Genomic DNA, 19,848 nt, shown 5'->3' on the forward strand with positions numbered 1-19,848 from the left:
GTTTTTGTTTTCAGTTCTTCTTTGCTTGAGGACAAGCAAACCTTTAAGTTTGGTGTTGACGCTTCGCTTATGAGTTTTTTGTTTATTTTTAATGGCACCAAAGGGAGGCGAATCATCTTCATGAAGGAACACAACCTAAAGAATAAAACAACCGCTAGGATAACTAAGGTGGTTGAGTTCCTTTCATTTTTTATTCCTTCTCACTTTTACTATGTTATGTTCGGGTTTTTTGCTATTTTGCTTTGTTTATTGCATGATCCTTTATTAGTTAGATTCCTAGATTCTAGTTTAGTTTTCTGTTAATTTGCTTTAATTCTAAAAGATGCCTCATGTGTTACCCACTGATTAGCCATGCGGTAACAGCACATTTGGACCATTTTCACTAAGAGGACGGACGGTAGCCATTGACAACGGTGATCCCCCAACATACAGCTTGCCATGGAAAGGAGTATGAATGATTGAATGAAGGTAGTAGGAAAGCATAGATTGAGAAGGAGCAAACCATCTCCATACGCTTATCTGAAATTCTCACCAATGAATTACATAAGTATCTCTATCTTATCTTATATTTTATTTATATTATAATTATCAAAATCCCATAACCATTTGAATATGCCTGACTGAGATATACAAGGATGACCATAGCTTGCTTCAAGCCGACATTCTCCGTAGGATCGACCCTTGCTCACGTAAGGTTTATTACTTGGACGACCCAGTGCACTTGCTGGTTAGTTGTGCGGAGTTGTGAGAAAGAGTTGAGATTACATTCGTGCGTACCAAGTTTTTGGCACCGTTTTAGAGATCACAATTTCGTGCACCATGTTTTTGGCGCCGTTGCTGGGGATTATTCGAGTTTGGACAACTGACGGTTTATCTTGTTGCTCAAATTAGGTACTTTTATTTTAATTTTAAGCTTTTTGTTTTTATTATTTTTATTTTCGAAAAAAAAAATTTCAAAAAATTAAATTATTCTATGACTTCAGAATTTTTAAGAATGAATTCTAGAGTTTCATGATGATCTGTTGAAGTCTGGCTGGCTGTGAAGCCATGTCTAATCTTTTGGACCGAGGTTTCAACTCATTATCACAAGAGCTTGTTGATTTCTATTAATCTTGTTGTTGTATGTAATGTTCTGCTGAAGCTTGGCTGGCCATTGGCCATGTCTAGTCTTTTGGACCAAAGCTTTCACATAAAGCTTGGCTGGCTATTAAGCCATGTCTAATTCCTGGACCGGAGTTTTAGACTAACATTGCATGATTCCTGGAATTCTTGTTAAGAATTTTGAAATCCTTATTTTTCTTTTTCCAAATTAATTTTTGAAAAATTGCCAAAAAAAATTAATAAAATCATAAAACCAAAAGTATTTTGTGTTTCTTGTTTGAGTCTAATGTCAAATTTTAAGTTTGGTGTTAATTGCATATTTTTAATTTTCATTAAAATTTTCGAAAATTCATCATATGTTCTTCATTGATCTTCAATTTGTTTTTGATGATTTTTCTTGTTTGATCTTTTCACTTTCTTGTTTTGTGTCTTTTCTTGTTTTCCATATGCATTTTTGAATTATTAGTGTCTAAAGTTTAAAATTTTTTAAGTTTGGTGTCTTGCATGTTTTTCTTTTCTTAAAAATTTTCAAAAATAAGTCTTGATGTTCATCTTGATCTTCAAATTGTTCTTAGTGTTCATTTTGACATTCAAAGTGTTCTTGCATGCATTAGTTGTTTTGATTCATAATTTTTATGTTTTGCATCATTTAGTTGTTTTTATCTCTCCTCAGTAAAAATTCAAAAATAAAAAAAATATCTTTCCCTTATTCTTCTCATAAATTTCAAAAATTTGATTTGATTTAGTCAAAAAGTTTTAAAAATCTAGTAGTTTCTTATGAGTCAAGTCAAATTTTCAATTTAAAAATTCTATCTTTTTCAAATCTTTTTCAAAAATTAAATCTTTTTCATTTTTTCTTTCATATTTTTGAAAATTTCAAATTGATTTTCAAAATCTTTTCCTTACCCTTACTTTATATTTTCGAAAATCCCACTAACATTTAATGTTTTAATTCAAAAATTTTTCAAGTTGTTACTTGCCTATTAAAAAAGAATCAAACTTTAACTCTAGAATCATATCTTTTAGTTTCTTGTTAGTCAAGTAATCAACTTTAATTTCAAAATCAAATCTTTTTAAATTTCCTTTTTAAATCTTTTTCAAATTAATTTTCAATCATATCTTTTTCAAAATCAATTTCAAAATCTTTTCTAACTTCTTATCTTTTCAAATTTGATTTTCAATTAACTACTTAACTTTTTGTTTGATTTTAAAAGTTTTCTATTTCAATCATATCTTTTTCAAAATCACCTAACTACTTTTCTCTCTCTAATTTTCGAAAATCACTAACCCCTTTCTCAAAAATTTGTTTTAATTAACTAATTGTTTTAAATTCTAATTTAATTTTATTTCTCTTTTTAATTTTTGAATACTAACTAATATTTAAAATAAAACAAAAATATTTTTATTTTATTTTCTTTAATTTTCGAATTCTTCTCCCTCTCATCTCTTTCTATTTATTTATTTATCTACTAACACTCGTCCTCCAATCAAAATTCGAACCCCCTCTTCTTCTCTGTGTTCGAATTTTTTTTCTTCTCCTTCTTCTATTCTTCTCTTCTTCTACTCACATAAAGGAATCTCTATACTGTGACATAGAGGATTTCTCTTCCTTTCTGTTCTCTTCTTTTTCATATGAGTAGGAACAGAGATAAAGACATTCTTATTGAAGCTGATCCTGAACTTGAAAGGACTCTTAAGAAGAAACTAAGAGAAGCTAAAGCACAACCCTCTGGAGAGGACCTGACAGAAATTTTCAAAAAAAAAGGAGACATGGCCGAACCCAATAACAATGCCAACAATGCAAGGAAGATGCTTGGTGACTTTATTGAACCCTCTTCTAACTTCTATGGAAGAAGCATCTCAATTCCCGCCATTGGAGCAAACAACTTTGAGCTTAAGCCTCAATTAGTTTCTCTAATGCAACAGAATTGCAAGTTTCATGGACTTCCATTGGAAGATCCTCATCAGTTCTTGGCTGAATTCTTATAAATCTGTGACACTATCAAGACCAATGGAGTTGATCCCGAGGTCTACAGGCTTATGCTTTTCCCTTTTCCTATAAGAGACAGAGCTAGAACATGGTTGGATTCACAACCTAAGGAAAGCCTGAACTCTTGGGAAAAGCTGGTCAGTGCTTTCCTGGCCAAATTCTTTCCACCTGAAAAGATGAGCAAGCTTAGAGTGGAAATCCAAATCTTCAGATAGAAGGAAGGTGAGTCCCTCTATGAAGCTTGGGAAAGATATAAGCAATTGATCAAAAGGTGTCCTACTGACATGCTTCCAGAATGGAGCATCATATGTATATTCTATGATGGTCTGTCTGAGTTGTCAAAAATGTCATTGGACCATTCTGCAGGAGGATCTCTTCATCTGAAAACCCCTGCAGAAGCTCAGGAACTCATTGAAATGGTTGCAAATAACCAGTTCATGTACACCTCTGAGAGGAGTCCTGTGAACAATGGGACGCCCCAGAAGAAGGGAGTTCTTGAAATTGATACTCTGAATGCCATATTGGCTCAGAACAAAATATTAACTCAGCAAGTCAATATGATTTCTTAGAGTCTGAATGGATTGCAAGCTGCATCCAACAGTACTAAAGAAGCATCTTCTGAAGAAGAAGCTTATGATCCTGAGAACCCTGCAATGGCAGAAGTAAATTACATGGGAGAACCCTATAGAAACACCTATAATCCTTCATGGAGAAATCATCCAAATTTATCATGGAAGGACCAAAAGAAGCCTCAACAAGGCTTCAAGAATAATGGTGGAAGAAATAGGTTTAGCAATAGCAAGCCTTTTCCATCATCTTCTCAGCAAGAGACAGAAGATTATGAACAGAGCCATTCTGGCCTGGCAACCATAGTCTCTGATCTATCCAAGACCACACTAAGTTTCATGAATGAAAAAAGGTCCTCCATTAGAAATTTGGAGGCACAGGTGGGTCAGCTGAGTAAGAAGATTACTGAAACTCCTCCCAGTACTCTCCCAAGCAATACAGAAGAAAATCACAAGAGAGAGTGCAAGGCCATAACCATGACCAACATGGCCAAACCTGGAGAGAGTGAGGAAGACGTGAGTCCTAGTGAGAAAAGCCTCATGGGATGTCCTCTGGACAGAAAGGAATTTCCCTTTGAGGAACCAAAGGAATCTGAGACTCATACAGAGACCATAGAGATTCCATTGAACTTCTTTCTGCCATTCATGAGCTCTGATGAATATTCTTCCTCTGAAGAGGATGAAGACATCACTGAAGAGCAAGTTGCCAAGTATCTAGGAGCAATCATGAAGCTTAATGCCAAGTTATTTGGTATTGAGACTTGGGAGAATGAACCCCCATTGCTCACTAATGAACTGAATGACTTGATTAGGCAGACATTACCTCAGAAGAAACCGGATCCCAGAAAATTCTTCATGCCTTGTACCATAGGCACCATGACCTTTGAAAAGGCTCTATGTGACCTGGGGTCAGGGATAAACCTCATGCCACTCTCTGTAATGGAGAAAATCGGAATCTTTGAGGTACAAGCTGCAAGAATCTCACTGGAGATGGCAGACAAATCAATGAAACAGGCTTATGGACTAGTAGAGGACGTGCTAGTGAAGGTTGAAGGCCTTTACATCCCTGTTGATTTCATAATCTTAGACACTAGGAAGGATGAGGATGAATCCATCATCCTTGGCAGACCCTTCTTAGCCACAGTAAAAGCTGTGATTGATGTTGACAGAGGAGAGTTGGTCCTTCAGTTGAATGAAGACTACCTTGTATTCAAGACTCAAGGTTCTCCTTCTGTAATCATGGAGAGGAAGCATGAAAAGCTTCTCTCAATACAGAGTCAAACAAAGCCCCCACATTCAAACTCTAAGTTGGTGTTGGGAGGCCACAACCAAACTCCAAGTTTGGTGTTGGGAAGCCACAACCAAACTCTAAGTTTGGTGTTGAGAGGCCCCAACCATGCTCTGATTATCTGTGAGGCTCCATGAGAGCTCACTATCAAGCTATTGACATTAAAGAAGCGCTTATTGGGAGGCAACCCAATGTTATTTAATTATATCTATTTATTTTCCATTTTTATCTTATGTTTTCTTTAGGTTGATGATCATGTGAAGTCACAAGAACAACTGAAAAATCAAAAATAGAATGAAAAATAGCATTAAAAATAGCTCACCCTGGAGGAAGAGCTTACTAGCGTTTAAACGCCTGTAAGAAGCATCAGACTGGCGTTTAACGCCAGAAAGAAGCATCAAGCTAGCGTTTAACGCCAGAAACAGGCTACAGCTTGGCGTTTAACGCCAGAAACAAGCAGCAGTCTGGCGTTAAACGCCAGGATTGCAATCTAAGGGCATTTACACGCCTAAATGGAGCAGAGATGATAAGTCCTTGAACCCTCAAGATCTGTGGACCCCACAGGTTCCCCACCTACCTCACCTCTTCTTCTTCTTTCTCTCTCTCCCCTTTTCATAACACTCTTCCCCAAATACCCTTCACCAATCACATGTATCCACTCTTTCCCAAAAACTCCACCTACCTCCAAATTCAAATTCCTTTCCCTCCCAAACCCAACCCTAATACACGAAATCTAACCCTCCCCCCACCCCTATATAAACCCCTAACCACTACTTCATTTTCACACATTACAACCACTACTTCTACCCCTTAGCCGAACCACATATCTCCCTCCATCTCCTCCATTTTCTTCTTCTTCCACTACTTTCTTTCTTCTTTTTCCCGAAGACAAGCAAATCTTTTAAGTTTGGTGTGGTAAAAGCATTACTTTTTATTTTTCCATAACCATTTATTGCACCTAAGGCCGGAGAAACCTCTAAAAAGAGGAAAGGGAAGGCAAAAGCTTCCACCTCCGAGTCATGAGAGATGGAGAGATTCATCTCACAAGCCCATCACTAAAAAGAGGATCAAGCAAACAAGAGAGCCCACTCATGGACCTCAACAAGAGCATGAGGAAATTCCTCATCATGAAATCCCTGAGGTGCCTTAAGGGATGCACTTTCCTCCACAAAACTATTGGGAGCAAATTAACACCTCCCTAGGAGAATTAAGTTCCAACATGGGACAACTAAGGGTGGAGTAGCAAGAGCACTCCATCATTCTCCATGAGATTAGAGAAGATCAAAGAGTCATGAGAGAGGAGCAACAAAGGCAAGGATGAGACATAGAGGAGCTCAAGCGTTCTATTGGATCTTCAAGAGGAAGAACTAGCCACCATCACTAAGGTGGACCCGTTCTTTAACCTCCTTGCTCTTATCTTTCTGTTTTTCGAAAATCATGTTTTATGTTTTATTTAATTTTGTGTCTTACTACATGATCACTAGTGTCTAAGTGTCTATGTCTTAAAGCTATGAATGTCCTATGAATCCATCACCTTTCTTAAATGAAAAATATTTTTAATCACAAAAGAACAAGAAGTACATGATTTCGAATTCATCCTTGAAATTAGTTTAATTATTTTGATGTGGTGACAATACTTTTTGTTTTCTGAATGAATGCTTGAACAGTGCATATGTCTTTTGAATTTGTTGTTTATGAATGTTAAAATTGTTGGCTCTTGAAAGAATAATGAAAAAGGAGAAATGTTATTTGATAATCTGAAAAATCATAAAATTGATTCTTGAAGCAAGAAAAAGCAGTGAAAAAGCAAAAGCTTGCGAAAAAAAATGGCAAAAATAAAAGAAAAAGAAAGAAAAAGAAAAAGCAAGAAGAAAAAACCAAGAGCTCTTTAAACCAAAAGGCAAGAGCAAAAATCTAGTAACCCTTTAAACCAAAAGGCAAGGGTAAAAAAGGATCCAAGGCTTTGAGCGTTAATGGATAGGAGGGCCCAAAGGAATAAAATCCTGGCCTAAGCGGCTAAAGCAAGCTGTCCCTAACCATGTGCTTGTGGCGTGAAGGTGTCAAGTGAAAAACTTGAGACTGAGCGGTTAAAGTCGTGATCCAAAGCAGAAAGAGTGTGCTTAAGAACCCTGGACACCTCTAATTGGGGACTCTAGCAAAGCTGAGTCACAATCTGAAAAGGTTCACCCAGTTATGTGTCTGTGGCATTTATGTATCCGGTGGTAATATTGGAAAACAAAGTGCTTAAGGCCACGACCAAGATTCATAAAGTAGCTGTGTTCAAGAATCAACATACTGAACTAAGAGAATCAATAACACTATCTAAATTCTGAGTTCCTATAAATGCCAATCATTCTGAACTTCAAAGGATAAAGTGAGATGCCAAAACTGTTCAGAGGCAAAAGCTACCAGTCCCGCTCATCTAATTGGAGCAAAGTTTCATTGATTTTTTGGAATTTATAATATATTCTCTTATTTTTATCCTATTTGATTTTCAGTTGCTTGGGGACAAGCAACAATTTAAGTTTGGTGTTGTGATGAGCGGATAATTTATACGCTTTTTGGCATTGTTTTTAGGTAGTTTTTAGTATGATTTAGTTAATTTTTATTAGTTTTTATTCAAAAATCACATTTCTGGATTTTACTATGAGTTTGTGTGTTTTTCTATGATTTCAGGTATTTTCTAGCTGAAATTTAGAGATCTGAGCAAAATCTGATTCAGAGGCTGAAAAAGGACTGCAGATGCTGTTGGATTCTGACCTCCCTGCACTCGAAATATATTTTTTGGAGCTACAGAAATCCAATTGGCGATCTCTCAATTGCGTTGAAAGGCAGACATCCAGGGCTTTCCAGCAATATATAATAGTCCATACTTTGCCGGAGTTTTGATGACGCAAACGGGCGTTCAAACGCCAACTTCCTGCCCTATACTGAAGTTAAACGCCAGAAACAGGTACAAACCAGAGTTAAACGCCAGAAACAGGCTGCAACCTGGCGTTTAACTCCATGAGAAGCCTCTACACGTGCAAAGCTTCAATGCTCAGCCCAAGCACACACCAAGTGGGCCGGAAAGTGGATTTCTGCATCATTTACTTATTTCTGTAACCCTAGCTACTAGTTTAGTATAAAAACTACTTTTAGTGATTTATTTCACATATTTGGACGTTTAGTTCTGAGACTTTCATCATTGTACACGTTTGGGGGCTGGCCACTCGGCTAAGCCTAGACCTTTCACTTTTGTATTTTCAACGGTGGAGTTTCTACACCCCATTGATTAAGGTGTGGAGATCTGCCATTCCTCATAAATTAATGCAAAGTAATATTGTTTTTCTATTCAATTCAAGCTTATTCTTATTCCAAGATATTCACTCGCACTTCAACCTGATGAATGTGATGATCCATGACACTCATCATCATTCTCACCTATGAACGTGTGCCTGACAATCACTTCCGTTCTATCTGCAATAGCTTGAGCGTGTATCCTTAGCCTCCATTTCGAAAGATCAGAGTCTTTGTGGTATAAGCTAGAATTATTGACGGCCATTCCTGAGATCCGAAAAGTCTAAACATTGTCTGTGGTATTCCGAGTAGGATCTGGGAAGGGATAAATGTGACGAGCTTCAAACTCACGAGTGTTGGGCGTAGTGACGGACGCAAAAGGATCAATGGATCATATTCCAACATGATCGAGAACCGACAGAAGATTAGCCGTGCGGTAACAGCGCATTTGTACCATTTTCACTGAGAGGACGGACGGTAGCCATTGACAACAGGGATCCCCCAACATACAGCTTGACATGGAAAGGAGTATGAATGATTGAATGAAGGCAGTAGGAAAGCAGATATTCAGAAGGAGCAAAGCATCTCCATACGCTTATCTGAAATTCTCACCAATGAATTACATAAGTATCTCTATCTTATCTTATATTTTATTTATATTTTAATTATGAAAATCCCATAACCATTTGAATCCGCCTGACTGAGATTTACAAGGATGACCATAGCTTGCTTCAAGCCGACAATCTCCGTGGGATCGACCCTTACTCACATAAGGTTTATTACTTGGACGACCCAGTGTACTTGCTGATTAGTTGTGCAGAGTTGTGAAAAAGAGTTGAGATTATATTCGTGCGTACCAAGTTTTTGGCACCGTTTTAGAGATCACAATTTCGTGCACCAAGAATGTAAGGCCATCACCTTGATAAGTGGACAAGTGGCAAGTATTAAAGCACAAGTTAATGAGGAGCCATTTGAAAAAGAAGATTGCAAGGCTATTCAATTGAGAAGTGGTAAAGTAGCTGGCTCTGAGACCAAGGTCAATGGATAGTTGGTTGAAAAAGAAGCTCCAGAAGAGAAGAAATAAGAAGTAGAGCTCGTCTCTCCAAAACGTGCGGACAACCCATTCCCAGACTCTCTCGACACTTATCCTACATTGTCAAAGGCTCCTGAGTACAAGCCTAAAATGCCATATCCTCAGAGACTTCAAAAGGAGACCAAGGACAAGCAGTTTTCAAAGTTCTTGGAAGTATTCAGAAAGTTGCAAATCAATATTCCTTTTGCCGAGGTTTTGGAGCAAATGCCTCTCTATGTTAAGTTCATGAAGGAGCTATTGTCAAAGAAGAAGCCTTTAAGGGGAGATGAGACAGTGATCCTGACTAAAGAATGCAGTGCCATCATTCATAATAACTTACCAAAGAAGATGCTAGATCCAGGGAGCTTTGAAATTTCATGCACCATTGGGAACACAACCTTTGAGAAAGCCCTATGTGATCTGGGGGCAAGCAGAAATCTAATGCCCTTATCTGTGATGAAGAAGCTGCAAATCCAAGAGGCACAACCCACAAAGATTGTATTACAAATGGCAGACAAATCTATGAAGCCTGCATACGGATTAGTGGAGAATATCTTGGTCAAAGTGGGTAAGTTCTTCCTCCCAGCAGATTTTGTGATTCTTGACATATGGGAGGATGAGAATGCCTCTATAATTCTAGGAAGACCATTCCTAGCCACTGGGAGAGCTCTAATTGATGTAGAAGTGGGTGAATTAGTGCTCAGGGTGCATAATGAGCAACTGGTATTTTATGTCTTCAAAGAAATGCATTCAACAGGTAAAGAAGAGACGTGCATGCAGACTGAGCTTATTGATCCAAACCTTCAAGAACCCCCTGATGACGAACAGCATAATCTGCAGCTCAAACCTCCTTTGGTGACAATCAATAAAATTCCTCCTAACATCAAACCTAAGTTTGGTGTCGGGAATGCATCATCCATCAAGGAGGAAGTTCCCAAAAAGAAGAAAGTACCTAGAGGATGGAGAAACAAAAAGATCCCCACTGAAGGTTTCTCCTTAGGAATGAAAGTGGTGTTGACTAGGAACCCAGTATGGATTTATACAGTAAATAGAATCCTCCCTTCTGGAGCATATTGAGCTAATTTATGGAGACACAAGAAATAAGTTCAAAGTAAGGGGTGAAGAGCTGAGCCCCTATGATCCTCCTCCTTAGAGGAGCTGACTGTTAAGCTAGTGACAGTAAAGAAGTGCTTGTCGGGAGGCAACCCGATGATTTCGTATCCTTAGTTATTTTTCTTATATACATATATATAAATAAATAAATAAATTAATAAATATATATATAAAAAACAAAAAAAATATATAAAAAAACTATATATATATATATATATATATATATATATATTAATTATTTTTACTTCTCTTGCTCTTTTATCCTTTTATTCTTCTTTCATCACACTATTTGTTTTTGTTTCAGTTCTTCTTTGCTTGAGGACAAGCAAACCTTTAAGTTTGGTGTTGACGCTTTGCTTATGAGTTTTCTGTTTATTTTTAATGGCACCAAAGGGAGGCGAATCATCTTCATGGAGGAACACAACCTGAAGAATAAAACAACCGCTAGGATAACTAAGGTGGTTGAGTTCATTTCATTTTTTATTCCTTTCCGCTTTTACTATGTTATGTTTCGGTTTTTTGCTATTTTTCTTTGTTTATTGCATGATCCTTTATCAGTTAGATTCCTAGATTCTAGTTTAGTTTTCTGTTAATTTGCTTTAATTCTAAAAGATGCCTCATGTATTACCTACTGAGCTTGAAATCAAAAAAAAAAAAAGAAAGAAGGAAGAAAAGGGGGGTGTAATGCATGAGAAATTAAGTTAATTTTAAGAGTAGTCTTATTTACTTAAATGTGGTGGTATTAATTGTAATTCTGAATGAATGATATGAACAGTGCATAGTTAAATTTGAATTAAAGGATGTTGATGTATAAGGAACAGGAATTCAGAGAACTATTATGACTTCTCTGAAATTAATGAAAGTTTAATCCTTGAAGCAAAAGAAATAGCAAAAAAAAAAATAAAAGCAAGGTCCAAGGCCCTGAGCATCAATGACTAGGGAGGTCAGACATGATTAAAAGCTCAAAGAGTTATTTCCCTAGTCACATGCTTGTGGTGTTCTTGTGTCAAGTAATCCTTGAGACAAAACATTTAGAGTCGAGATCAATTGCATTTAACATAGTATGCCAAAGGCTTTGAGCACCACTGTCTGGGAGTAACTAAAAAAATGTATATATCAGAACTCAAAGAGAGTTCCCTAGTTAAGTGCTTGTGGTGTTTCTGTGTCAAGTGAAGCTTGAGACAAAACATTTAAAGTCACGGCTAGGATAAAGATGCAAAGCACCAAAGAAAAAAAGAATCAAAGAAAAATTGCTGTGTTCAAGGGTTAAATTGAGTTACAAAAGATCAGAGAATTCATAATATTATCCGGATTCTAATTCCGAATGACAGTGACATCCTTCCGATTCAAAGGAGTGTGAGATGCCAAAACTATTCAAGATTGTAATTGTAAACCCCACTTTAAGAAGAGACATGAGCTTAATCAAACTCTCATTCTCATGAAAATTCACATCCTAAGCCTATATTAGTTTTGGTTGCTTAAGGACAAGCAACAATTCAAGTTTGGTGTTGTGATGCGTGAGCATATTCCCTATCTTTTCCTAGTGAATTTGCATTTCATATGTTGAGCTTAATCAAGAATTAATTATCTTTTAGCCACTATGGATGTTACTTTGAGTCGTGTGCAATTCTGTTTATTTTAGGTAGCATTTGGCTGGATTTGATGGAGTTTCCGCAGAAAAAGAGAAGAATGCGAATGATGCTGTCAACCCTGACCTCTCTACACTCAAACCTGAATAACTCGAGCTACGGAGGTCCAACGAACGTGATTCTAGTGCCATTAAAAAGCTAACCTCCAGAGCTTTCCAATGATATATAATAGTCCATACTTATTCTCTTTTTCACGCTGCCAAGGCTGCCCCTAACTTGAGAAATCTCAAGTTAGGCGCAAAACATTAATAAGCATGCATAAGGATTAGGCCTCCATCAAGTTAAACGCAGCCCATGGCCAAGTTAGGCGCAGCCATCAAGCCCAACACGCCCTTCCTCACTTCATTCACACCAAGTAAGGCGCAGCCCATCACCAAGTTAGGCGTGGATCCTGCGAAGCAAGTGGTCCCCACCCATCAATTGAAGACGTGCTGATTGCTATAATTAATTCTGATTTAAACTTTAATTTTTATTTGTAAAAATAGGAAAAGATATTATTTTTGTTTTAGAAGATAGATTTTAAATTAATTAGGATTTGATATAAAAAGGGATTCCAATAAGGTGATTCCAACACAACATTATTCCCATTTACAATTTACAATCCTTATTTTTCACTCTGAACCATGAGCAAGTAAACTTCCACTGTTAAGGTTAGAAGCTCTGTCTGTTGTATGGATTGATTTTATTATTTTTCTATTTTAATTCATGTTTTGATTTATATTTAAGAATTGTTTTCGTTCTTTATTTTATGAATTTGGGTGGAACAGAAGTATGACCCTCTTTCTAATTGAGTTCATGTATAACTTGAAAAAGTTCTTTACTTGAACAAGAGCTTGAAAACAACTTCTCCTAAATTTCTAGTTTATCTGAATTTAACGGGATACGTGACATATAATCTTTTTATATTTGGGTAATTAGAGTTTTTGTGGCATATAAACTGGAATTTGATCATTACACCCTAATTGGAATTAACTGACCAAGGAATTGGCAGTTGATGAAAATTAGAGGAGTGATGAGAGGACTTTTGTGTGGTCTAGAATTCACAATTGAAATCACGTTGCAAGTATAGTTTCTAAACCAACAATAGTCCTTTCATACAAAAGATTGTTTGTCACAAGTAACAAACCCCTAAATTTATAAACCGAAGTATTGAACCTCGGGTCGTTCTCCCTAGGAATTGCAACAAAGTGTCTTGTTATTGGTTGTGGAATATGTTTAGGATTTTTGAGATTTTGGACAAGAAATATAAATGGCAAAGAAAATAAACTAACAACTAACAAAGCTCTTGGCTAGATATGAGAACTAGAAGTCCTATCCTAGTTATCCTCCTCAATTGTGACCACAAATTATCCATTGCTACCACTTAGTTAAGCTCTAATCATGGAGGAAAGTCAAGTGGATGAATCAACTTGATTCCACAAGTCCTAGCCAACTCCCAAGGGAAAGACTAGCTTTAGTGGTATCCAAATTAATTAGCAACTTCTAATTGTCAATCAACAAAGGAATTAGATAACTCAAGCGTCACTAATTACTCCACCTAGGCCAAGAGGAACAAAATCTACACTAAAATCCAACCAAGCATTTCATCAAACACTTGGAAGGCACAAAAGGAAAGCATAGTAAAGAGTGCAAGGAAAGTAAATCTACACTACTCAATTGCAAGAAATTAAAGAACAACAAATCAAATAAACAATAAAGGAACATGAATCATAAATTGCATTGAAAGAGAAATAGAAGAACAAAAGTGCATCAACATAAAAGTAGAGAATTACATGAATTAAATGCAAAACTAGAAAGAGAAAAGGTAGAAGAAGAAGAATTGCAAAGAGAAAAGTAAATCAAAGCATGAAATTAAACTAGATCTAACAATTCCTAATCTAGATCTAACCTACTCTTAATTCTAGAGAGAAGAGAGAGCTTCTCTCTCTAGAAACTAACTAAAAGCATAATAAAACTAAACCAATTATTAGATGTCCCATCCCTCTTCAATCCTTGGGTTAAGTAGCATTAGAAATGAGTTAGATTGGGCCCACAAGGCATTAGAATTCGCTAGCCACTAATTTGCTTTTAATGATTCACGTGAAAATCGGCGCGTGTGCGTCCCTCTAAACGTGATGCAAATATGGCAAATCTTATATCATTTTGAATCCCCGGATGTTAGCTTTCCAACGCAACTGGAACCGCATCATTTGGACCTCTGTAGCTCAAGTTATGGTCGATTAAGTGGGAAGAGGTCAGCTTGACAGCTTTTGCGATTCCTTCATTTCTTCATGAGTTCTCCATTTTTACATGCTTTTCCTTCATTCCCTTGATCCAATCTTTGCCTCCTAAATCTGAAATCACTTAACAAACATATCAAGGCATCTAATGGAATCAAGGTTAATTAAATTTAGCTATTCTAAGTCCTAAAAAGCATGTGTTCACTCTTAAGCACAATTAAAGGAGAATTTACAAAACCATGCTATTTCATTGAATAAATGTGGGAAAGGATGATAAAACCCTCTAAATTCAACACAAGATAAACCCTACAAATGGGGTTTATGAACCTCCCCACACTTAAACCAAGCATGTCCTCATGCTTAAACCAAGATAAAGCAAATGAGATCAACATTTATTCAATGAAATCTAACTAAATGCAATCTACCTATATGCAACTATCTATATGAATGCAATTGCTTGGTCAAAATAAATCAATTCCCAAGAAGCATATATGCACAAGGGATAACGGTATTAACAACCATGCCAAACCACAATTGAATTGAGCTATTAAATATTTTTGCAAACTTGCATGAAGAATGATGATCATATGTGGAAAACATGTAATTGAGCAATCGAACCCTCACTGGATGTGTTTGCACTCTATTCGCTCAAGTGTTTAGGGTTGATTCCCTCAATTCTCCTCTATTTCATGCTTTCCAAGATTTATTTTTCATCTAACAATCAATATTTATTTCATGCATGCATTCAAGTATCATGAGGTCTTTTCATTGGTTGTAATGGGGCTAGGGTCAAGGTAGGGATGCATATTTGGTCAAGTGGACTTGAAATTTGAATCTTTGATTACCTTAAACTTCCCACCTAACCTATATAGCAACCTATACAATTCAAAACTAGCCTAACTACCCATTCTTCACTTTTTCACATACTCATGTATTCCTTTTCATTTCACAACACTTATGCATTGACCCTTATTGAGCTTTGCTTTGGGGCATTTTGTCCCTTTTTATTTCTTTCTTTTTCTTTGTTTCTTTCTTTTTCTATTTTTTTTCCATATTGTTTTTTTTTTCTTTTCCTTTTTCTCATTTTTTTCTATATACAAGATCATCAATGCATAAGGTTTTACATTCATTACACATGAGCATGTACCCAATTCCCAATATTTACAACAAAAATACAAAACTAACCTTTTATTCACCCAATGTCCCAAGATTTCCCACACTTAAATGACACACACACACTAGCCTAAGATAATCAAAGATCCAAATTAAGGACATTTATTGTTTTCCGTTTCAAGGCTTGTAATGTGCTAAAATTAAGAACAAGTGGGTTAAGCATAGGCTCAAATTGGCTAACAATGGAAGATAAAAGGTAAGGCCATTTGGGTAAGTGAGCTAAATGAAATGATGGCCTCAATCATATAAATACATGAATACACAAAATAATGGACATAAAGAATCAAACAAATCAAAGATTGTAATCATAGAAAGAGAATAATGCACACAAGAAGGAAAATAAGTGGTTATAAAATGTAACCACGCCATTAGGCTCAAATCTCACAAGCTTGTGTTCTTAGCTCCAAAATCATGTTCCACAATATATATATGATTCAAGTAAGTCCTATGAAAAGTTTTTCACTCAAATCAATTGGTGCCCTATAGATAATTTTCTTGAAAAATTTCATTATTTTGACTAAGCTTATTATGTATATATATGCAAAATTAAGAAAATTCAACAAAAATCCTAAAAACCTAAAATGAAATGCAAAAGTGTTGAGATTAGAAACTTGTCACCCAAAATCGCCGACCGGTCGGGCGACCTCCCCACACTTGAAGATTGCACCGTCCTTGGTGCACTCAAAGATGAGCAAGGGGATATGGCGACTCTCCGGATTGCTACCTTTAGCTGGTAGATCAACCGGTTGCTGCGTGTTCTTTCTTCTGCTTCTATTTTTGCTTGTGGTGCATCATTCATGAAAAATAAAAATATAACACTATAAGATGAGAGAACACAAAAACAAGGAAGCTTACATTGTTGGAATGAGGTAATAATCACTAGAATTGATTGAGTGAATATAACCTCAAAAATAGAATCCAACAAAGATTATAGACATAATGATGTTGAGATAACATCCTGTTTAGTACTCAGCAACAATTAATGGTTAACAAGATTAACAATCCAACACTTACAATGAAAAAGACAAAATGAAATGAAAACTAAACTAACTATCTAATCAACTAACTAATGTACTAATTAACTAAATAACTAATTAACTAACTAGAATAGATGGTTATCAATGGTGTTTGGGAGTGTTGGATGAAGGGTAGGAGAAGGGAAGAAGAAAGGAGAAGGAAAGAAATGGAAAGAGGAGAAGAAAAGAAGTGGAGTGATGAACAGTATCCGCGCGTACGCGCGCATGGTGCGCGCGCGGATGGTGGTGCAATGGAAGCGACGCGTACGCGTACATGGCGTGTCCGCGTCGATGGCTTATTTCGAGAGTGGCGCGTACGTGTCAGGTGCACGTACGCGCGAGTTGGTTTATGCCTCGGGCACAGTGCGCGTGCAACGTAGGCACAACTCTTGGGTCAATGTATGGAGGAATGAAATCTTGCAATCCACGCGTATGCGTACATGGCACGTCCGCGCGGATGGGCGAAAATGCTTGATGCACGCGTACACGCGCAGTGCGCGTACGCGTGGATGGTGCTCTGTTTTTCAATTTTTTTTTCATAATTTTTTTCTATGTTTTTGCACCAATCCAAGCATTCCAAACTTCCAAACAGCTACCAAAACACCATAAAATCTTATTTAACATACTAAACTACCAATTATACTCAACAAATCAAACAAAAACATGAATTTAAACTAATTACTAATATGTACAAAAAAGAAAATGAAAAGAAGTTACCATGGTGGGGTGTCTCCCACCTAGCACTTTTGTTTATTGTCCTTAAGTTAGACTTATGGGGAGCTCCTCTCAAGGTGGCTTGTGCTTGAAGCTATCCTTGAACATACACCAATGCTTGGTTCTCCATTGTGCCCCAAGATTTCTCATGGATTGAGCAAAGTGTTGATGGAGTTCTTCACAAGCTTGGGGCTCCCAAAGTTGATCCTCTTTTTGTAATCCGGGATCCCGTACTTTGTTTTCACACCCATCTTTGAGTTGATCATTATTGTTCCATTTGGGTGGCATGACCTTAGAATTCTCAAAGAAGCTTCCAAACAACTTCATAGACCCATGCAATTTGGTTCCACACCAACCATTGCTCTTGAATTTTGAGCTTGCAACCATCATGAGCTTGGAATGATGTTTCCAACCACTACACAACTCCTTTTTACTCTTAATTCCACAAAGAGCTCTAAGTTGACCATCATTTTCAATTAAACCATATTCAAGTGAGAAAGCAAAGCTTAGGGATAAGAATTTTACCCACTTGAATGTTGTGTTGGATGGTGACTTAGGGAGAGAGACCTCCCCACACTTAGACAATGCGAGGTCTACTTCTTTAGGTTCTTCTTTAGTTGTTTTCACCTCTTCGCAAGCTTTTTCAATTTCAACATTTTCCATTTTATCAGTTGGCTTGGTGTTGTCTTCAAGAACTTCGATTTCTTGCCCAATGGGAGGTGATTCAATTTTGGATAGGAATTCATTGATGAATGAATCCGTCTCTTGATCAACCTCTTCATATTCTTCAATTTTGATATACACCATGCCAACTTTTTCCTCTTGGTGGCTCTCTTCCAATTCACTCTCTTCTTTATTGCTCACCAAGGGTATGGGAGGTTGTGCATATTCTTCTATAGTTTCAACTCCATGTCCAATGGGAAAGGATTCAACTGTAGATAGAAATTCACCCATGATTGAATCTATTTCTTGATAAACCTCTTTCAAGTCTCCAACTATGATATGCCTTGGAGGTTGCGCACCCTCCTCAACATCAATATCAAGCTTCTTGGAAGAGTGCTCTATGATGCTACCTTCACATGGACTTTCAACATCTCCTAAATCTTCAACCACTTCTTCCTTTTCTTCAATAATCATAGGCTCCTCCAATTGTTCTAACACAAAATAGCATCCCTCATTTCCCACCAGAGTTTCCAATCTCTCATTCATGCTATGCTCTTCAATTGATTCTTCACATGTAGCTATGGAAGCACTTTGAGTGTTCAAGCATTGGTAGGCTAAAGTATGAACTACCTTAGTCAAGTTAGTTACAAACTCTAGGGTGTTCCTTTGTATATCCGCTTGGCCTTGAAGTAGCAAGGTGAGAGAATCATCTATTGGGGCTTGGGATGGATAAGAGGGTTCATTATTTTGGAGAGAGGGTTCGTAGTAGGAAGGTGGTTCTTCTTGGTAAGGGTATGGAGATGGTGTGCATTGAGGTGGTTCTTGGTAGTAGTCATGATATGATTGTGGTGGTTCTAAAGGCTCTTGCTCATAATGGTCATGAGAATATGGTATGGGTGATTGGTTATATGATGGATATGGATCATAGGAAGGTGTTTGGTAGTGAGAGGCTTGTGAGAGTGGTTGAGGTTCATGTTGAGGATAAGAGTCATAGGCATATGATGGTGGTAGTTGATTATCACAAAAAGAGTCACCAAAGCCATTGAATTGACATACATTAGGATGATGATTATACTTATAAGTATCCGGAGGTTGTTGCCTATAAGAGTGATCAATTCCTTGAGGCTCCTCCCATCTCTGTTGGTTCCATCCATAATGAGTGTCATTATTGAAGTTCACATTTTCTACAACACAATTAGAACCAAACTCATAGCCAAAGTGAGAATTCATAGTGACAAGAGAAAATATGAAACAAAAACTAACTAGAAATAATGAAACAAAATCCTACAAATAGCAAAGCTATTTACAATATTCACATATATACAATAACCAATAACATAACACCATTGCAAGTCCCCGGCAACGGCGCCATTTTGATGAGAAGACTTTTGTGTGGTCTAAATTCACAATTGAAATCTCGTTGCAAGTATAGTTTATAAACCAACAATAGTCCTTTCATACAAAAGATTGTTTGTCACAAGTAACAAACCCCTAAATTTATAAACCGAAGTATTGAACCTCGGGTCGTTCTCCCTAGGAATTGCAACAAAGTGTCTTGTTATTGGTTGTGGAATATGTTTGGGGTTTTTGAGATTTTGGACAAGAAATATAAATGGCAAAGAAAATAAACTAACAACTAACAAAGCTCTTGGCTAGATATGAGAACTAGAAGTCCTATCCTAGTTATCCTCCTCAATTGTGACCATAAATTATCCATTGCTACCACTTAGTTAACCTCTAATCATGGAGGAAAGTCAAGTGGATGAATCAACTTGATTCTACAAGTCCTAGCCAACTCCCAAAGGAAAGACTAGCTTTAGTGGTATCCAAATCAATTAGCAACTTCTAATTGTCAATCAGCAAAGGAATTAGATAACTCAAGCATCACTAATTACTCCACCTAGGCCAAGAGGAACAAAATCTACACTAAAATCCAACCAAGTATTTCATCAAACACTTGGAAGGCACAAAAGGAAAGCATAGTAAAGAGTGCAAGGAATGTAAA

General features: G+C 36.8%; 1 non-coding gene across 1 annotated transcript; it reads right to left on the reverse strand.

Moving 5' to 3' along the window:
• Window positions 1-3,273: 3,273 nt before the first annotated feature.
• LOC148580434 (small nucleolar RNA R71) lies at window positions 3,274-3,381 on the reverse strand. Its single transcript, XR_015896831.1, has one exon. It is a non-coding gene; the product is annotated as a small nucleolar RNA R71 (small nucleolar RNA).
• Between the last annotated feature and the right edge of the window lie 16,467 nt (window positions 3,382-19,848).

This window comes from Arachis ipaensis, chromosome B10 (assembly GCF_059453495.1).
Source record: "Arachis ipaensis isolate K30076 ecotype BB chromosome B10, ASM5945349v1, whole genome shotgun sequence".
In the NCBI taxonomy this organism is placed as follows: Eukaryota; Viridiplantae; Streptophyta; class Magnoliopsida; order Fabales; family Fabaceae; genus Arachis; species Arachis ipaensis.